The 20354-nt window shown below is 37.9% G+C and overlaps 1 pseudogene; it reads left to right on the top strand.

Moving 5' to 3' along the window:
• LOC138151209 (craniofacial development protein 2-like) overlaps positions 1 to 16687 on the top strand; it is an 18452-nt pseudogene extending 1765 nt beyond the window's left edge.
• The last annotated feature ends 3667 nt before the right edge of the window (positions 16688 to 20354 follow it).

Here is a 20354-nt window from a genome sequence, read left to right as displayed (position 1 = left end):
GATAGATAGATAGATAGATAGATAGATAGATAGATAGATAGATAGATAGATAAATAGATGGATAGATAAATAAATAAACAAACAAACAAATAAATGGGTAGATGAATAGATAGAGAGATATGCTGTTAGGTAGCACAGTAGATAGAGTACTAGGCTTGGAATCAGGAAGATTCATCTTCTTGAGTTCAGATCTGGCCTCAGAGACTTACTAGGTATGTGACTCTGGGCAAGTTACTTATCCCTTTTTGCCTTAGTTTCTCATCTGTAAAATGAGCTGGAGAAGGAAATGACAAACCACTCCAGTATCTCTGCCAAGGAAAACCCAAATTGGGTCATAGAGAGTCAGACAGCACTGAAACAACTCAACAACAATAACAACATATCTCTTGTACCAATTCTTCCTCCTAAATTCAAGTCCTGTATTACCAACTGCTTATTGAACATTTTGAACTAGATATCCCAGGGGCATATCCAACTCCCCATATCCAAAAAGAGTTCTTTATTTTTTTCCTTAAAATTACCCTTTTACAAACTTCCCATTTCTATCAAGAGTACCACCATCTTCTAGTCACCCATATTCACAACCTCAGAATCATCCTTGACTCCTCTCATTCACCCCACATATCCAATTATTTTCCAAATCCTGCTTATTCTATCTTATAACAATTCTCATATCTGCAATGTCTAGTCACATAGCCACCACTCTAGTTCAGGACTTTATCACATCAACCTGTTCAATAGCAATAGCCTCCTAATTTGTTTCTAATTAGTCTCTCCTATCCAATACAACTCACTGGTGTGTGAATGTGTGGGTATGTGTGTAATGCATGAGACTGACCATGTCACTCCACTAAATCAGCAAAGTCCAATAATATCCTATTGCCCCTAGAATCAAATACAGAATCTACTGTTTGTGATTTAAAGTCCTTTACAACCTGTGTCCAGTCTCCCTCCCCAGATATTGTTCCCCTTCACACATTACTGTGTAACCAAACTATTCTTCTTGCTATTCCTCACACATGACTTTCCATCTCTGGTCTTCACGACTTTGCTCAGCGTATCTCCTATGCCTAGAATGCACTCCCTCAGGGGCGACTAGGTGGTACAGTGAATAGAGCACCGGCTCTGGAGTCACGAGGACCTGGGTTCAAGTCCGGCCTCAGACACTTCACACACACACACAAAAAAAAACTAGCAAGTCACTTAACCCTAATTGCCCTCCAAAAAGCAAAAAAAAAAAAAATGCACTCCCTCCTCACCCCCCCCCTTGAAAAACCCCTCATTTCTTTCAAGGCTTCAAATCCACAATTGCAATTATTTGGAAGTGGAGATGTTCCATGATCTGTAGCTATGTAACTCAAATATCACCTCCTACATGAAGCCTTTTCTGATCAGTTTAAAATAAATCTTTTGGATACATAAAATTTCAGCCATATATATTGCCACACACCTGTAATCCGTCCTATTGGAGAGGTTGAGGTTGATGAATCCTTGAGCTCAACAGTTCTGAGCTACAGTAAGACTGAAGTCAATTACGTATTCACATTAAGTCCAGCACCCATATGAGGAGCCCCCCAGAGTAAAAGGCCACCAGGCTTCCTAAAGAAAGTTGAATTGGCCCAGGTTGGAAATGGAGCAAGTCAAAGCTACTGATCAGCAGTAGAACTGGGCCATGAGTGGTTTCTAGCCTCGGCAAGATAGGAAAACCCAATCTTGAAAAAATATCACTAATTCATGTGTTGAATGAAAGTGGGAATATTTGGAAGAAGAGTGGGTTTGGAGAAAGATGATGAGTTGTATTACAAATAAGTTGGGTTTGAGATGCCAAAAGAACATCAGGGTAGTGACAACTAGCATGTCATTTGGTGTTATGGGACTGGAACACAGAAGAGGCCTTACAGCCTGCAAACTTTGCATCTCTTACTTATTTCATCATTTCTGTCAATAGTACCTATACTCACCTAAGCTTCAAGGTAAAGAAATAAAATAAAACCTTCCTGTCATGTTTCCTTTTTTTTCCTTTTCCTCACCTCTCATAATCTGTTACTAAGTACTGTCAATTCCAACTCCAAAACATCTCTCACTTTCATTCTCTCCTCTCTTTTCCTACTGACCCCACCCAAATAAAGACTTTCCCCCCTTAATATTCATTGCAAACCTTTCTGTTACTTTTAATAGAACTATTATTATATTGCAATATCCTTTCAATCAGGTCACAATATCTCCTCCCTCAATTGCTTCATTCCTGAAAACAATGAAGAAAGATTTCAACCTTGACCTGCTAAGTGAAATCAACATAGTGTTCCTCCAGCAGCCCAGCCCTGATCCTATTTCTCCTGGTAAAGTCTCTAAAATAAATCTAATGTCTCTGCTAATACGAAGTTCAGCATCAAGTTCCATACTTTCTTAGATATGAATTATTACAAGTAAGTCACATAGGTTTCTCCCAGTTATATTACTGATCAAAGTGCCTATGACATAAGCTCTTGCTGGCTAGCTCCTCTTATTCTCTGAGAAATGTATTCTCACCACAAATCTTCACATGAAAAAGGTCATCCTGCTCTCCTCCTGTCAAAGAAACTGAAAAGGTTTTCTTATCTTCTCCCTTCCTTCTGTCCTCCTCCCCTCCTGTAGCCCTTCTGGGAAGATAAAAAGAAAAATAAACCATACTCAATACTCATCCTAGATTCCCACTGCTCCATTTTCTGGCTATAAGACATATTTTACCACAGAGTATCAACACTTCAATAGTCTGACCCATTGCTTAAGGGATTAGATTTTAACCTAGCCTATTTTTAGAGGCTTCTCACCCAAGACCCAACTTAGTCCATAAGAAGATCTGATCAGAGCTGAAAGCTGTCCTGGCTTCGGGCAAATCTGTTAAACTAACTTCATATTCAGAAATGTCCCTGGGAATAAAAAGAGTTGTGAAATGGCATTTCCAAAATGTAATGCATTATATTGGAAAGTCATTGGATAAGAAAAATATTCAAATATTTTGTAGTTTTATTCATTTCCTAAAATGTTTCAAAGTAGCAATCAAACTCTTAGAAAGTATAGCAACATATTTGTTTCTGCTGGGTTTCTCACTGCTTCAATGTGTTTCATACCATTCTTTGCTATGTAAAAGAAAATGGTGAGATGGTATGTTTTGTACTTTACAATTTCAAAATCCAGTTGTTGCTATGAATTAACATGGAGCACCAGGTGGGGAAAGAAATTTCTCCTCAGGAGGCATACCTGTCTCCCTAAAGGGGTTATTTCTCACAATATGATATTCTTACCCCTTTTCATAGAATTCTTTCATGGGTAAAGGCAAACCTACACATACAGAGAATAAAGGAGGAAGGAATTACTATAGCATTTTTACTAATTATCAAGCTGTCATGTTAGGGCTTATCCTTTGATCTCCCCCAAAATTCCATTTCTGGAGAAGAAAAAAAACCTTTGAAAATTGTAGACACCCAGATCCTGGTTCTGTCTTTTAAATTTCATTTGTATTCTGCTTAGGACCAAACAATGATATGACAATAGTAGCAGGTTAGTAAGCAATTACTGAATAAATAAATGAGCATATTAAGGTATATTTTTCCTTGATGGATTTGTTAAGAATTCAACATCCAACTACATCCAACACACCAAGTTTCTACGCAGGCAAAATGAGAATAATAATAAATATACTAATTACCTGTCCTGGAAAGAAAACCCACTGTTTACTTTAGAATAAAAGTCAGTAAAAAGCTATAAGGGTAGGTGAGTTGGCAGCCACAGCAGGGAGAAGCATCAGTGGATACTTAGAGAAATGGGGCAAGTGGGCTTCTGAATTTCCCACAGGTACCATATACAGAAAATACATAGTCACGCTGGGTTCACAACCAGTCAACCTTTGACTCTGAGAGCAGTTTTATATGTATGTGAGTTTCAGGTAAGGGGGAACAGAGACTTTTTCTTAAATCTAAGATCATTATTCTAACATTACACTTAATTATCTCACAGGAGAATTTATATAACATCCACATTAACAGTGACATTTATAACCATTCCTCCAGTAATTTAAAAGTTAGTTTGGTCACAAACTGAATGATTCCAACACTTCTATCCCCTGCTGATAACTTCTCTGCTTCCATCTGAACTAATTGATAAGGCAGATTGTCTGTCAGTATCCACAGAATCACTGGCTTTCATTCATTCCTAAACCTGGGCTTGTGGAAAACCCAACTAGACTATCAGCATTCTTAATAACCTTGTAAACCCCACCATTGAAATTCTAGATAAGAAAGGAGCTCCCTCTGGGTTCCCCAGAACTTGTTGGACCAAGACCCCACCTTGGACAGGGGTTCTTAACCTTTTGTATGTGTGTCATGAAACTGTCAATCTGGCGATATCTTCTCAAATTGTTTAAAAATTCACAAAATACATAGGTTTACAAATGAAATCAATTACATTGAAATATGTTTATCAAAATATTATTTTAATAAACAGTTCACAGACTTCCTGATATCTATCTATAAACTTTCTTGGGGGTCCATGGACCTCAAAGACCCATAAGATTTAGTTAGTTGTGGTGCTCACACCTTGTCATTACCCTTTGATTGGAGAGTGGAACTGTGAACTCCAAAATCCCCACTTAAGGAGTTGGATCAGTATAGACAGCTTCTCTTTTCCTACCTGCTCATACTACTTTGAGAAGGTACCACCAGACTAACAGTTTCATGACACACAATACAAAAGGTTAAGAACCCCTGTCCAAGGTGGGGTCTTGGTCCAACATGTTCTGGGGAACACAGAGGGAGCTCCTTTCTTATCTAGAGTTTCAGCTGTGGGGTCTACAAGACTATAAAGAATGATGATGGGGGGAGGGGGCGGCTAGGTGGCACAGTGACTAGAGCACAGGCCCTGGAGTCGGGAGGACCTGAGTTCGAATTCGACCTTAGACGGTTAACACAAAACTAGCCGTGTGACCTTGGGCAGGTCACTTAACCCCAATTGCCCTGCTTCCCCCCTCCAAAGAGCAAAAACAAAAAAAAAAGAATGCTGATAGCCTGCTCTCTGGCTTCTCCATTATATCTCCTCCTTCTATGCTTTTTAGCTTCCTTTTGTGTGTTATCCTTCCCCATTATACTGTTAGCTCTTTGAGGTCAGGATGTGTCTTTCTTTGTCATATATCCCTAGCTCTTGGCACAGTGTCTGACATATAGTAGTCACTTAATAAATGTTTATTGACTATCAATTATTGACTCAGGTTAAAAAAAAGAAAGAAAAACCCTGCCTGAGGACTCAAAAAGAGGCAACTGACTGCTTAGTAGATGACAGGCTTCTCATCATTCTGACCATTCTCTCCTGAATGTATTCTAACTTGCTTGCCATTTCTATATGGAAATGTAACAACTAAACTGAACGCAGTGCTCTAGATGTGGCCTGAGAAGGACAGATTATCACAAAATTATTCTCTGGCCCCCGCCCCCAGCCATTTGTCTCTCTTAATCCAGCCTAGAATAGTATTAATTTTGTAACAACCTTGCCATTATGCTGATTTATATCAAACCCGAATTCCACTAAAAGCTCCAGATTATTTTTCACATGACTTGTTGTCAAGCTGTAGGGGGGACAAAAAGCCTTGAAAAGCTTTGCTGAAACATATAGGAGAAAATCCAGGAATGTGCCTAGGCAGGAAAAAAAATGATCTTGTCTCCTAGGTTTACTTTTGTAAGAAGTGAAGGAGAGCCCTAATCAATTGAATCTCCCAATATCTCTCTCTCTTTTTTTAAATTAAATTGTTTTCAATCATGAAAACCCACTTTCTCTACTTCCTACTATTTTAAATATTTTGAGACCAGGACAGCTAGGTGGCACAGTGAATAGAGCACTGGTCCTGGAGCCAGGAGGACCTGAGTTCAAATATGACCTCAGACATTTTACACACTTACTAGCTGTGTGACCTTGGGCAAGTCACTTAACCCCAATTACTTTGCCTTCTCCCCACCAAAAAAAAAAAAATTTGTTACCTCCCTTAGAGTTTGTTTTGTTCCATACCTTCCCTCTTATTATCCCATCCCTTCTCTCTTTTCCTTCCTGTTTTCCTATTGAATAAAATTAATTTCTATATCCAAATTTGTATGTATATTCTTCCTACCTTTGACCAGTTCAGTTAAGACTGAGGTTCAAATGTCACCTGCTACCCCACCCCTTCCTCCTTCTTTGTGTAGACTTCTATTTGTACTCTGATTATGTGAGATAATTTTCCTGATCTTCTTGTCCCCTTCCCCACAATGTTTCCTATTCCTTTCCCATCCCATTCTCCTTTTATGATCATCAAAACATAACAGACTCACTCCAAGACCTTCTGTTTAATTGTTGTTGTTGTCCCGTCTTGTCTGACTCTTCATGACCCCATTTGGGGTTTTCTTGGCAGATACTGGAATGGTTTGCCATTTCCTCCTCCAGCTCATTTTACAGATGAGGAACTGAGGCAAACAGGATTAAGTGACTTGCCCAGGATTACACGGTTAGTAAGTGCCTGAGGCCAGATTTGAATTCAGTTCTTCCTGACTCCAGGCCCAGACATTGTGCCACCCAATTGCCTCTCTATCTAATTAAAGTGCCTCAATAAAGCCTGATGATGATAGGGTTCTGAAGCAAAACATATATCATCTCTCTATATTAGAATATAAACAGTTTATCCTTGTTTAGCCCATTATGTTTGCTCGCTCATTTTTTTAATGTTTCTCTTAACTTCTCTGTTTCTGCTTCAAAACTTCTATGCAGCTCTGATCTTTTCATCACAAATGATTAGAAGTTTTCTATTTCATGAAAGGTCCATTTTTTACCCTGGAAAATCACACTTAGAATTGTGAGCCTATATACTTTGCATTAGAGGCAGCTGGTAGTTCAGTGGATATAGCATTGGGTCTGGAGGCAGAAAGAACTAAGTTCAAATCCCACCTCAGATACTGCCTAGCTGTGTGACCCTGGGAAAGTCACATAACCTCTGATTGCCTGAAAAAAAAATGAATCCATTAGAGAAGGAAATGGCAGACCACTCCAATATCTTTTCTAAGAAGACCTCAAATGGGGTAATAAAGGATCAGAAAATGACTGAACAAGAACATGCTTTGCATCTGGAATATCATATTCCCAAATCTCCACTCCTTTATAATGGTAAGTCCTATATCATGTGTGATTCTGACTGTGGCTCTTTCATACTTGAATTCTTTTTCTCTGACTACTTACAACACTTTTTTCCACTTTTTCTTCTGATTCTAAGAGATAAATGGTTCTTTGATACTTCTATAACTCTTGTTTATTTTCCTTTTTATCCTGTAGCATTCTCATTTCATTTATATTAAGAAAACATTTTAATATTAAAAAAAAACTCTCATTAACTTCCTCCCTTCTAGCAACTTTAATTGAACTTGCACTCCTCTGGGCTGGATGTAGGACCTCTTTTCGCCCCGGTATGCAGCATTTCCCTGTAATGAATTTTCTCTGTTGCCATTCTTAGTTAGAGCTATGCCCAATATCTGCAGACCTTTCTGTCTGTCTTCCTTTTCCAACATTGTCTGGAAAAAATGACTCACTGTGATTTTTTTTCTAGATTTCCCAAACAGTATTTATTCTAGAGTGTTTTCCTCATCTGTGTGGAAGAGTTGAATGATGGTGTTTGGCTGAACTTCCTGTTACTCAGCGTTGTTGCCCCCACTTTCAGTATAGAGACTTTCTTATCTACTCATCAGTGATTGGCCTTGGGGAGTCAATTCAGCATAGACTCTTTTTCAGTTGGCCTTGCACAAGCCCCAGGGTGAATGGAAATGAAACAAAATCATTTGCACTTTAAATATTCCAAAATGGCATTATTCATATAATAAAAGGGAAATTCCCGTGCTCTCCTCTGTCTGCCACCAAAGACCTCATGGGGTTGTTATTCAGAAAATACTTCATAAATGCTAACTAAAACGGTTTCTGCATTCCCACAAATCTACACCTTTAGATGCAATCTTTCCACCATTATATTTTTCTTATAATCCATCCTGAACATCTCCAGTGAAAGATCTCCATATTATGCACAATACAGTACAGCAAAAGCCAGGTTTACCTCAACATAGCTGGAGTTGATGGCATATACAGCTAGACTGAAGAAAATAAAAATCATGAGAAGAATTTAAGCTAGAATTACAACTGAGGAAACAAACTCCCTGGAACATTTTTGGTGAGATGCTTTTTAAAGGAATGCTGACATCTAAAGAAACAACTGGAAATATAGTAACAGTCACAAAACCAAGCCTGCCTTTTGACCCCAAAACTACATTGCTGGGACATTCATCTAAAAATATCAGAAAAAGAGGGAAAAGATCTTCAATATTTTGAAATATCAAGAAGATAGGAACTATATCTACATGAAAAAAATATTATTAGCTGTTTAAAAAAACTTGACTTACTATAATTATTTGTAATATGTTTAATAAAAAACTGACTAAAATATAGTATTTTCATTCCACAAAGTATTATGGTGCTATAAAAAAGATATTAATGTTAATATTAGGCAAATATGGAAATACCTGTGTGAATTGATCGGAAGTGAAATCAGCAGGACCATAATTCTAGACACATTGACTATGACTAAATAACTATACTCCTTTTTTTCTTTTCTTTCTCTAGTTTTTCCTTTTCTTTATACTAATGACATTTTTCTAAATTATATAATTATGTTATTCAACATGTAGGATCAAAGCAACTTCTCACTTCTTCTAAAAATTAAATATATCCTTAAAGGATAAAGATTCAAAAAGATTAGGAAGGCAGTTTTTAAAGAGTTTCCAAAACTGTCTCAGGTAATGCTAGCTTCACAAAAATAAGTGTGTGACCTCCCTAGAGGATTTCTTTGAATGGTCCAACATTTGTTAGGATGTTTAAATTCTGCTGTTTCCTGAAATATCAGCCATATTATAGTTACACTTTGTAAAGCAGAATCCTATTCACACCTTGCTTTCTAAGTATTTTCTTCTTTCCCCTCTAGGAAGTTAGACACTGCCTGGATTAGAAAGAAACCACCCTTTACATTTGTATTCTGCAAGCAGATTCCCTCTTCCATCTCATTTGTCCATCACATTCTTCCAGGATCTACTCTTTGCTATACCCAATCAATTAAGTGGGACTTCATATGAGGAACATCAAGAATTGTGTAAACCACTCTGTTTACTCATTACTGTAAAAAAAAAAAATACAACCACTAACAAGTGCTTCTGGACTTTAAAAGCCTGCTACTTAACTTTGTTTTTCTTTATTAATTTGTTCATTTACTTTGAGTTTACAAGATTCAATTCCCCAGTTCTTTGAGTTTCAAATTTTCTCCCCTCCCTCCCCTTCCCCCCACCCCATGGCGGCATACAATCAGGTATAGGATCTGCAGATACTTTCACATTAGACATTGGTCAGGTTATAAAGAAGGATTGTATCGGATGGAATGAAGAATGGGAAAGAGGAAACCAAACCAAACAAGAGAAAGAGAGCAGGTAATTTGCTTCTATCTGCATTCAAAGTCTGTTCTTTCTGGTTCTTTCTCTGAATGTAGATGTCTCTCTCCATCATGAGTCTTTTGGAGTTTACTTATAGCCCTGCATTTCTGAGAAGAGTCCAGTCTATCAAAGTTGGTCTTCACACAAACATTGTATCTGTAATTGTGTACAAATTTTTCTTGTTTCTGTTCTTCTCACTCAGCATCAGTTCATATAAGCCTCTCCAGGTAGGTATGAAGTCCATCTGCTCTTCTTTTCTTATGGCACAATAGTATTCCATTACAATATACCATAACTTGCTTAGCTAACATTCCCCAATTGATGGGCATCCCCTTAATTTCCAATTCTTTGCCATGCTGCTTTACTTTTTGTAGAGAGTTGATGATCTAGTTATATTTTGTTGCTTAATTCTGGAGAATCATTTGGATTTGTTTATGAAATATTCAGGTTTTTTTTGTATCCTGAAATAACCATTTATACTCCAATATTTAAAGGGCCTCTTGGAATGAGTATTCACCCTACTGGTGTACCCATACCTTTTCAACTTCTAGCAATCTAGTGTATCAGCAATGCAATATTCATAATGCCTATGGAAATTACAGATATGCTGATGAAGTTATCAGTCACAAAATATATCAGGCTTTCTATATGGAGGAATAAGCTGGAACATTTATTAAAATACCAAAAGACTGAGTCCCAAAACCAGAAAGTCAAAGCCATCAGAGTAGTTAAGAAATTGGCACAGGTAGATAAAGTAGAAAGCACTCACATTCTCAAGCCTTTAAAACAGAACAGGCTACCTCAGGCAAAGGTCCTCCTCTCCCCACTCACAGCAACCACCCAGCATCCAGGAAGCACGCTCCCAGCAGCTCTGGCCCCTGGCAGTCCTCAGCAGGAGTCCTTAGCAGAAATTCTGGCTGACTCAAAAAGGGGTTCGTGCTGCCTCTGCTGCTGCCTCTGCTGCCTCTGTCACCGCCACTGCTAGGCACCGCAGGAACTCTAGCTTGGCTTCTGCTTCCTCTTGCTCTGCCCCTTCCTACTACGTCAGCAAGTCCAATGGGGCATGGAAGATCTTTAAATCCCATAACCCTTACATCTAGCCATGATCTCTTAATTGCCAAATACTATAGCCTTTTCTCAATTTTCATCCTTTTTGACCTCTCTGAATTTTCTAACACTGTTTATCACCCTTTTCTCCTAGACTTTTTCTCTTCTCTTAGTTTTCTCTGATACTCTCCTATGTGTTGATCACTCCTCTGTCTCCTTTGCTAGTTCATTATCTATAACAAAGTGCCTAATTGAAATAATACTACAAGACTCTGTCCCAGGCCCTCTTCTCTTTTCTCTCTTCACCCTTTCATTTGATGATACAGCTCTCATAGGTTTAATTATCATCTCTCTGCAGATGAATCCCCAATCTTTATATTCAAACCTAGCTCTCCTCTAAGTTCCAGTCACATATCACCAACTGACTACTGGACATTTCAGCTGTATGATCTAGAGACATTTCAAACTCAAGATGTCTAAAACAGAATTTATCTTTCCCTGAAAACTCATCCCTCTCCCAGTTTCTGCAGAGAGCACCAGCATTCTTCCAGTCTCCCAAATTCATGACCTCAGTACATCTTCTTCCCTCTTCACTGTCACCCAACACATCCAATTAGTAGCCAAATTTTGTTGTTTCTACTACCATCTATCCCGTAGTCACTACTCATATTGCCACCACCTTAGTTCAGGCCCTCATCACCTCTTGCCTGAACTTTTTCAATGCTTCCTAATTTGTTTTCCTGTCTCAAGTCTCTCCCTTTTCCTATTCATCTTCCATATAGCATGCATTTAGAAGATCACTATCCTTTCCAATAAGCTCCAACGCTCCCTATTGCCCTTATGATCAAATATTGTCATTTAAAGTATTTTACAGGCCTTTTACTGTCTCCAACCTACCTTTCCAGTTTCATTAAACATTAGTGTCCTTATCACAGCAATCTCTAGCCAAGACAGAGTAGACTTCTTGTTACTTCGAATATTTCATTTCCCCATTTCTTGACTCTGTTCTGATTTCCCACCATACCTGAAATGTACTTTCCCCTTACTCTGGCCTTTTAAAAATCCTTGTTTTGGTCAAGATTCATATGAAGCCCAATTTCCTACATGAAACCTTTCATGATTTCCACAGCTGCCAGAGCCCATCCTCCCAAAACTATCTTGTATTCATTTTGAATTTATCTGACATACACAGTATGTACATACTGTCTCCCTGACAGAATGTAATCTCTGAGGACAAGAGATGTTTCATTTTTACCTCCATATCCTTAAAACCTAGTATAATCCTTAGCACATAGTAGGTGCATGCATAAATTTATCGAGGTTGAGACTGTGTGTGATATATACAGTACATATTTATGCATTATGTTTCAGCTACACAAAGGAAATTAAGAAAATTGAAAATGCTACCAATCTACTTTACAACACAACAAATAAGCAGAGAAGTTAATCCCCATCTCTCATCTCCTTCACACAGAGTAAAGAAACTGAATTCCTTAAGTAGGTAGATAGACAGATTCACATACAGATTGTGACTTTAGTAAATGTGTGTGTTGGCATATATGTGTATGTATATAAACAGAGACTATATATATTCTATATATTAAATATATATGTTAGTATATGCACATATGCATATACTAAATTAATCAACAACATATATAACAAGTATAAATATGCATATGCACATATGCCAGTCTTCTATGTTTCCTGTTTATCATATATATGCTAAGCCATCACAAAAATTTACATGCAAGGTATCCTAAGCTTTCCCTTCTGGATCACTGTTTTATCAAGGCAGAGAGGCTTGCAAAGCTCAATGAAACTATAAGCTATGCCTTGCAGTTACCCACTATGGACAGGTCTTAATAGAGAGTTCTAACAAAAGATGATCCACTGAAGTAAATGGCAAATTACTACAGTATCTTTGCCAAGAAAGTCCCATGGATAGCATGAAATTATAAAAGAGGTGACATTGAAAGATGAGCCCCTCGGGTCAGAAAATGTCCAATACACACTGGGGAAGAGTGGAGGACAATGAAAAGTAGCTCCAGTACTGAGGAAGAAACTGGGCCAACGCTGAAAGGAAGTTCAGCCGCAGATGTATCTGGTGACAAAAATGAAGTCAAATGGTTTAAAGATCAATATTTTGTAGGAAACTACAGTGTGAGATATATGGACCAAAGTGAGCTGGATGTGATCAAACAGGAGATAGAAAGATATAACATCAGTATCTTGGGTGTCAGTGAACTTAAATGGATGGGAATGGGTGAATTTAATTCAGATGATCATTACATATACTACTGTGGGCAAGAGTCCCTTACAAGAAATGGAGTAGCCCCCTAATCAATCAGAATGATAAAAACAGTACTGGGGTATAATCTCAAAAATTACAGAATGACATCTATTCAAATTCAAGGCAAACCATTCCACATCATAGTAATACAAGACTATGTTCCAATTATTGACGCTGAAGAGAACAAGGTTGATCATTTCTATGAAGACCTATATCTTCTAGAAATAATGAGAATGAGAGAGAGAGAGAGACAGAGAGAGAGAAAGAGAGAGAGAGAGAGAGAGAGAGAGAGAGAGAGAGAGAGAGAGAGAGAGAGAGAGAGAGAGAGAGAGAGAGGTCATATTCATTATAAGGGATTGGAATGCTAAAGTATGAAATCAAAAGATAATTGGAATAACAGGCAAATTTGGTCTCAAAGTGCAAAATTATACAGGGAAGGGACTAATAGAATCTTGTAAGATAACTTACTAATCATAACAAACACTCTTTTTCAACAACCCAAAAGGTAATGCTATACATGGACATCACCAGATGGTCAATATAGAAATCAGATTAATTATATACTTTGCAGGCAAAGGTGGAGAAATTCTATGAAGCTGGTTAAAATAAGACCTGAGGCTGCCTGTGGTCATGAGCTTCTTATTGCCAAATTCAGGCTTAAATTGAAGAAAGTAGGGAAAACCATCAGACTGTATAGGTATGATCTAAATAATATCCCTTTTGTATATGAAGTGGAGGTGATGAGTAGATTGAAGAGATTGGATCAGGTAGATAGAGTGCCTGAAGAACTATGGACTGTTCACAGTTTTGTATAGGAAACAGCAACAACAACAACAAAAATGCCAAAAGAGAACAAGAAAGCAAAATGGCTGTCTGATGAAACTTACTAATAGCTGAGGAAAAAAGGAAAAGGGAAGGGAAGGGAAAAGGGGAAACATATAGCTAAATAAATGCAGAATTCCAGAAAATAGCAGGGAGAGATAAGAAGGTTTTCCTAAATGAGCACAAGAAATGGGGAAGACAAGTGATCTCTTCAAGAAAATTGATGATATCAAGGGAATTTTTCATACAAAAATAGGAAAGATAAAAGACAAAAACAGTAGGGAATTAATAGAAGTAAAAAATATTAAGAAGAGGGGTGGCTAGGTGGCACAGTGAATAGAGCACCAGCCCTGGAGTCAGGAGAACCTGAGTTCAAATCCGGCCTCAGACAGTTAACACTTACTAGCTGTGTGACCTTGGGAAAGTCACTTAACACCAATTTCCCTGCCCTTCCCCCTCCAAAAAAAAAGAATCTACAAAGGAACTTTGAAAGAAAAATCTATCATCGCTGATAACCACAATGATAGGGTTTACAGATCTAGAGCTAGGCATCCCAAAGAATGAATTCAAGTGGGCTTGCTAATAATAGAGCTGTCCCCATAAACTGAGGTGTGAAACAGGAGCAGAGAGCTGCCTACCTGTGAATCCAGGCAAGAACTGGGAGTGGAAGGGGAGCTATGGAGTTTAGAAGTCAGCCTCAGTTAAGAAGAAAGGATCTTTACTTGAATACTCAGTGTTGACTGAGGAGATTGTAACTTACATGTGACCTAGGGGTGGATGACCTTTATACTTTCCACTACTCCTTAAGGATGATTAGCTTAAGGATGATTGGAAGCCTGGCCTCTACTTAAGAATGAAAGGAGATTTCACTTGGGTACTGATTGATGAGATTGTTACTTATTTAATGATATGTTTTATTTAAGACTATGCAGTCACCTTAGTAATAAGTTGTTGTGTTATATTGTTGTGAATTTTTACTTTAGTTTATTGCTGAATAGAGAGTTCACTATTCTATGTGATCAGAACCTTACAGTTAATCACAGCAGCAGCATTCCTCAAGAGAGACGCTTGTGATTAGTTTTACAGTATATCATGTGAAATGCCAGGCTGGGTGAATCAAAAGCCAGAATTAAGGCTGCCAGGAGAAATATCAATCATCTCAGATATGCAGATGACACCACTCTGATGGCAGAAACTGAAGAAGAATTAGGAAACCTCTTGAAAAATGTGAAGGAAGAGAGTGGAAAAACTGGCTTGACGCTTCACGTCATAAAAACTAAGATCTCGGGGTGGCCAGGTAGCACATCGAGTAATAGCACCAGCTCCAGTGTCAGGATGACCTGGACCAAATCCGGGCTCAGATACTCAGCACCACACCCAGAAATAACTGGCCATGTAACCTTGAGAAAGCTACTTAATCCCAGTTTCTTAAAAAAAAAACTAAGATCTTGGCAAACTGCTACCATCACTTCCTGGCAAATAGAGGGTGAAGAAATGGAGGCAGTGTCAAATTTTATATTCTTGGGCTCTAAGATCCCTGCAGACAGCAACTGCAGCCATGAAATCAAAAGATGCTTGGAATGAAAAGCTATGGACAGCATACTAAAAAGCAGAGACATCACCTTCATCTTACCAACACAGGTCCATATAGTCAAAGCTATGGTTTTCCAGCAGCAATGTATGGCTGTGAGAGTTTAACTATATATGGAAAGCACTACAGAACCAACACTTTCAAATTGTGGTGCTAGAGAAGACTTTTGAGAGTCCTTGGACACCAAGGAGATCAAATCAGTCCATGTTTAAAGAAATTAATTCAGATTGTTTGCTGAAAAGTCAAAGACTGAAACAAGCTTAAATACTTTGGTCACATAATGAGAAGACAAGATTCATTGGAAAAGACCCTGATGTTGGGAAAAATTGAAGGCACAAGGGAAAGGAAATGGTAGAAGATGAGATGGATTGATTCTATCATGGAAACAACAAACACGAACTTGGATAGACTTCAAGAGATAGAGAAGAAGAGAAAAAACTGGCATGCTGTGGTCAATTGGGTCACAAAGGTTGGATATGACTAGATGACTAAACAATAACAATATTCTAATCTTAAAACTGTACTAATAATAACACATAAATAATAATAGCTAATACTGATATAGTGTCTATCATATGCCAACCACTGTTGTACTTTAAAGTACTAAATACTTTAAAAATATCTCATTTGATCTGCACACCAACCCTAGGAGATAGGTGCTATTATTATCCCCATTTTATAGTTGAGGAAACTGAGGCTAAAAGAAATCAAGTGACTTGCCCAAGGTCACACAGCTAGTAAGTGTCTGAGGCCAGAGATGTGAACTCAGGTCTTCCTGACTCCAGGTCCAATGCTCTGTCCACTGTAAAACCTAGGTGCCACTAAAATTTTTGTGATACCTCGTATACATATATACATGCATAGTAGGAGGGATGGAATATAGGTTTATCTATAGATGTCATAGATATAGGTGATATAGAAATAGAGTCTTTATATATGTGATTTCAGAGTGCTGGACTTAGAGTCAAGGAAATTGAAGTTTGCCTCCTGTCTCAGACATGACTAGCTGTGTGAACTCAGAAAAATCATTTAAACTCTCTCATTCTGCTTCTTCAACTACAAAATAAAGATAGTAATAGCACCTACCTCCCAGGGTTTTTGTGAGGACCAAGTGAGATGACATATGTAAAGGGCTTTGCAAACCTTAAAGTACTATATGAAATGTTAGCTATTTTGAACTTTTTTTAAAATGCATGCATGCACAGTCATGTATTATGTATAGACTAATACATCTCTCTGCATAAAATAAATCTCCTTTAATTTTTTTTTCTTCCAGTATTGCTATGTGACTATGAGCCTTGGAATACCAGAGGCACCAAAGATTTAAAGCTAAGGGTCTCAAAGAGCAGTGGAGATGGGTATGGCAGCAATGTAGGCCACAACACATTACAAATGAAGAACTATGTAGTAGAAGAAACATAAAGACTATCATCATAAAGATGTATGAGTGTTTAAAAAAAATGTACCAGTCAGAGAGCAAGAGTGAGGGATAAGTGATGGCTAGCCTATGTGTTCCATTTGTATCTTCACAATTTTGAGATAACTATAGATGAGGGCCTCTAGTCCATGTAGTAGATCCCTTGTGGAAGATTTATGGCAGGCTAAGGAAGAGAACAAAACAGGATGGCTTGCATTCTGTATAGCTGGAGGTACTAGCTACATTGAAGACATTGTGTAACTAAATATATTCCTTATGAAAACTAATTTATAGGTTTAGCACATGATAATCAAACTACCAATATCTATATTAAAACAAAACAATAATAAGATTAATTGGGAGGAACAAAAAGTCCAGAATCTTAAGGGAAATTAAGAAAAACATAGAAATAAATGAAGAATAACATTTTCATGTCTTGTATTATAAAGCAGTAGTCATCAAAACTACCTTGGTACTGATATAAAAAAGTAATAATTACATCAATATAACATACTAGCAAAGCAAAAATAAAAAAATAATAAAATCAGCAGCTTAGCCTTCAGTAAACCAAGTTCAAAAACTACTTGGGTAATAACTCTATTCAGTAAGAACTGCTATGATGAAAAGCAACTTGGCAAAAAAAAAAGCATTTTACACCATATACTATAATAAGTTTTTGTTTTTGTTGAGCTTGAAACATCTAGAGCAAGATTCCATTCTCCGTTGTTTTGCTGCATGTGATTATAAATGCCAACCAGATTTGTTAAGGGGGTGCAGCTCTAAAGAGGTTTATATATTTCACAGACTGTCTAAGCCTGGACCTCACTTCTAGATTAGTGAATAGAGAGATCCCCTAAGTGATAAAAAAGTTCCTCCTACATGTTTCACAGCTAATTTACTGTGGGCAAAATTGGAACAGAAGCTATAGCTCTCTTTCTGACTGCCCCTGAGACCATGAACCTGTCTTTCACTTCTATTGGTTATAATAACCCAATATGGCTCCATGAGAGAGACAGATCCCAATGGGTCCTTGAGGTTAAGTGCTTTATCTCTCCCTATTCCAGTTTTGAGAAACAGACAGACAATAGGAGATGGAGTGAAGTGAAAGGATTAGAGAAGAAAGGCCTGCTCCTAGCCAGCCTAGAACATAGAAACATAGACTTTTGTTTTGTTTTTTAACTCCCTCTCTCTCTTAAGAAGGGGAGGGAATGAGGCAGATACAGACAGATGGGATCTACAGGAGCAGCTATGGGCTATATAACTACATTTAAAATATATAGTTATTATGGGAGCAGTTAGGTGGCACAGTGAATAGAGTCAGGAGGACCTGAGTTCAAATGTGACCTCAAACACTTGATATATACTTATTTTCTGGGAGAAGCACTAGTAGTTGAGGTAGAGCAAGAGAAGCCTCATGAAGGAGATGCATTTGAACTGGGCTTTAAAAGAAACTAAGGGTTCTAAGAGATGGAAGCAAAGAAGGAGTGAATTCTGGGGATGGGGGACAGACAATGGAAAGGCTGGTTTAGCTAAACTATAAAATCTATGTAGGGAGTAATAATAGGGATAGAAAGCTAAGTTGGAGTTAGGTCATAAAGGGCTTTATATTCCAAGAAAAAAAATGTGTATTTAATGCAAGAAGTATTATGAAGCCGCTGGACTTTACTGTACTGGGGTACAGTAATAATTACATACTGTATATGGTCAGACCTGTATAGCCCTTTGTCAGACATGTGGAAAATGGAGTGAAGAAGAGACTTAAAGCAATAAAGTCAAGCTAACAAGAATTTACTAAGGACCTACTATGTGCTAAGTTTTAGGGATACATAAAAAAGGGGAAATTAACCCCTATACTCAAGGAGCTCACAGTCTAATGGGTTAGACAACATGTGAACAACTATGAATGATCAAGATATATACAGAATAAATTGGGCTTAGGCACTCAGAGGGAAGTTACTAACATTAAGGGGGATCCATAATGGCTTCTTGCAAAAGGTGGGATTTTAGCTGGGACCTGAAGAAAGTCAGGGGATCCAGGAGGCAGAAATGAGAAGGAAAGGCATTCCAGACACAAGGGATCACCAGTGATCAGAGAGCATCCTGTGCAAGGAAAGACAACGAGGCCAGCGTCACTAATGATTAAAAGCAGGGATACCACTTAGGAGGCAGAGTATATAAAAGCAAGGAGACTAATCAGGAGACTATTGTTATAGTTCATCCTAGAGATGATGGCCTAAACTAGGATGGTGGCAATGTAAATGTAGAGAAGGATGTGTAATGTAGCTATAGAATCAAAGACACTTGGCACGTGATCAGTCATGAGGAATTAGGGAATGTAAGGAGTCATGAATGACTCCAAGTTTGCACATCTTGACAAAAATAGAACAGTTCAGAAGAGGTGTGGATTTTAAGGAAAAGATAATGAACTGTGTTTTAGATATGTTGAATCTAAGATATCTATGAAACATCTAGTTCAAAATGTCCAATTAAAAATTGATGATTTGATACTGTATTTCAGGAGAGAATTGACCTGAATACAGATCTAGTAGTAATTTATGTAAAGATAATAACTAAACCCATAAAAGCAAATGATGTCACCAACTATGAAAATAGAGACAAGAGGGACCAGAACTAAAACTCGGGGTACACACAAAAGAGGTAGGATATGGATGATGATTGAGCAAAAAAAGATTGTTAAGGAGTAGCCTTACAGATAGGAGACAGAAATTGATGCCATGAAAACCCAGGAAAGAGAGACAATCTAATAGGACACTGTGGTCAGCACTGTAAAATACTGCAAAGATGTCAAAAAGGTTGAGAATTGAGAATAGGCCAAAAGATTTGGCAATTAAGACATTATTGGTTAATTTGGAAAGAGAAAGTTTAATTGACAAGACAAGAAGCCAGAATGCAAGGTGTGAGACGAGGGAAAGTAAAGGTAGTGAGAATAAAGGTTTTTTCTAGGAGTTTGATTGTGAAATGTAGGAAAGGATATAAAACATAACTCGAGAAGATGGCAGACTGAAAAATTTTTAAGGATGAGGGAGACGTGGGTGAATTGTATGCAGCAAGATGGGGAAAAGTAGAGAAACTGAAGGGTAAGGTGCAAAAGGATTGTGAAGGCAATCTATTGGAGGAAATGCAAGAGGATGGGATCAAGGATATAAGTGGAAGAGTCGCATTTGCCAAGGACTGATATAAAGGAGGAAAAAATGGGTGATAATGTCAGAGATTTTCAAGATACTCTTCTCAGTAAAGTCTGAGACAAAGTCCCCTAATGAAAGAGTGGAAGTGTTGGTGTTCTTGCGCTGAGAAGAGAAGAAAAAGTTTGGAGCAGCCACTATAAGAAGTATGATAAGAAATCACTTAGGGAGGAATAAGATGAATGTCTTACTGTAATAAGAGTCTAGTTTAAATCAGCTAAGACAAATTTATAGTGAACACAGTCATTTCAGTTGGGAGACTTCTTTCCATTCCATTCAGCAGACTGAGTAGTAGGCATATGGTAGAAGTCATTCTGTGTTGGGTTATGGTGAGCCATGAGTGGAGTTAAGACAGGAGGACCAAGAACTCAACAGCAGCAGGGAATGTAACCCTGAAAGTTAACTATAAGGCCAAGGTTGAGAAGGAAAGGCAGAAGATGTTATTCTCAAAAGGAGAGATAATTTCTTC

The sequence above is a fragment of the Petaurus breviceps genome, unplaced genomic scaffold (genome assembly GCF_028583685.1).
Source record: "Petaurus breviceps papuanus isolate PSGF00001 unplaced genomic scaffold, PetGlider_PUasm1.0 90895, whole genome shotgun sequence".
Classification (NCBI taxonomy): domain Eukaryota; kingdom Metazoa; phylum Chordata; class Mammalia; order Diprotodontia; family Petauridae; genus Petaurus; species Petaurus breviceps.
The sequence above is the reverse complement of the archived record's forward strand: the minus strand, read 5'-3'. Positions and strand labels throughout refer to the sequence as shown.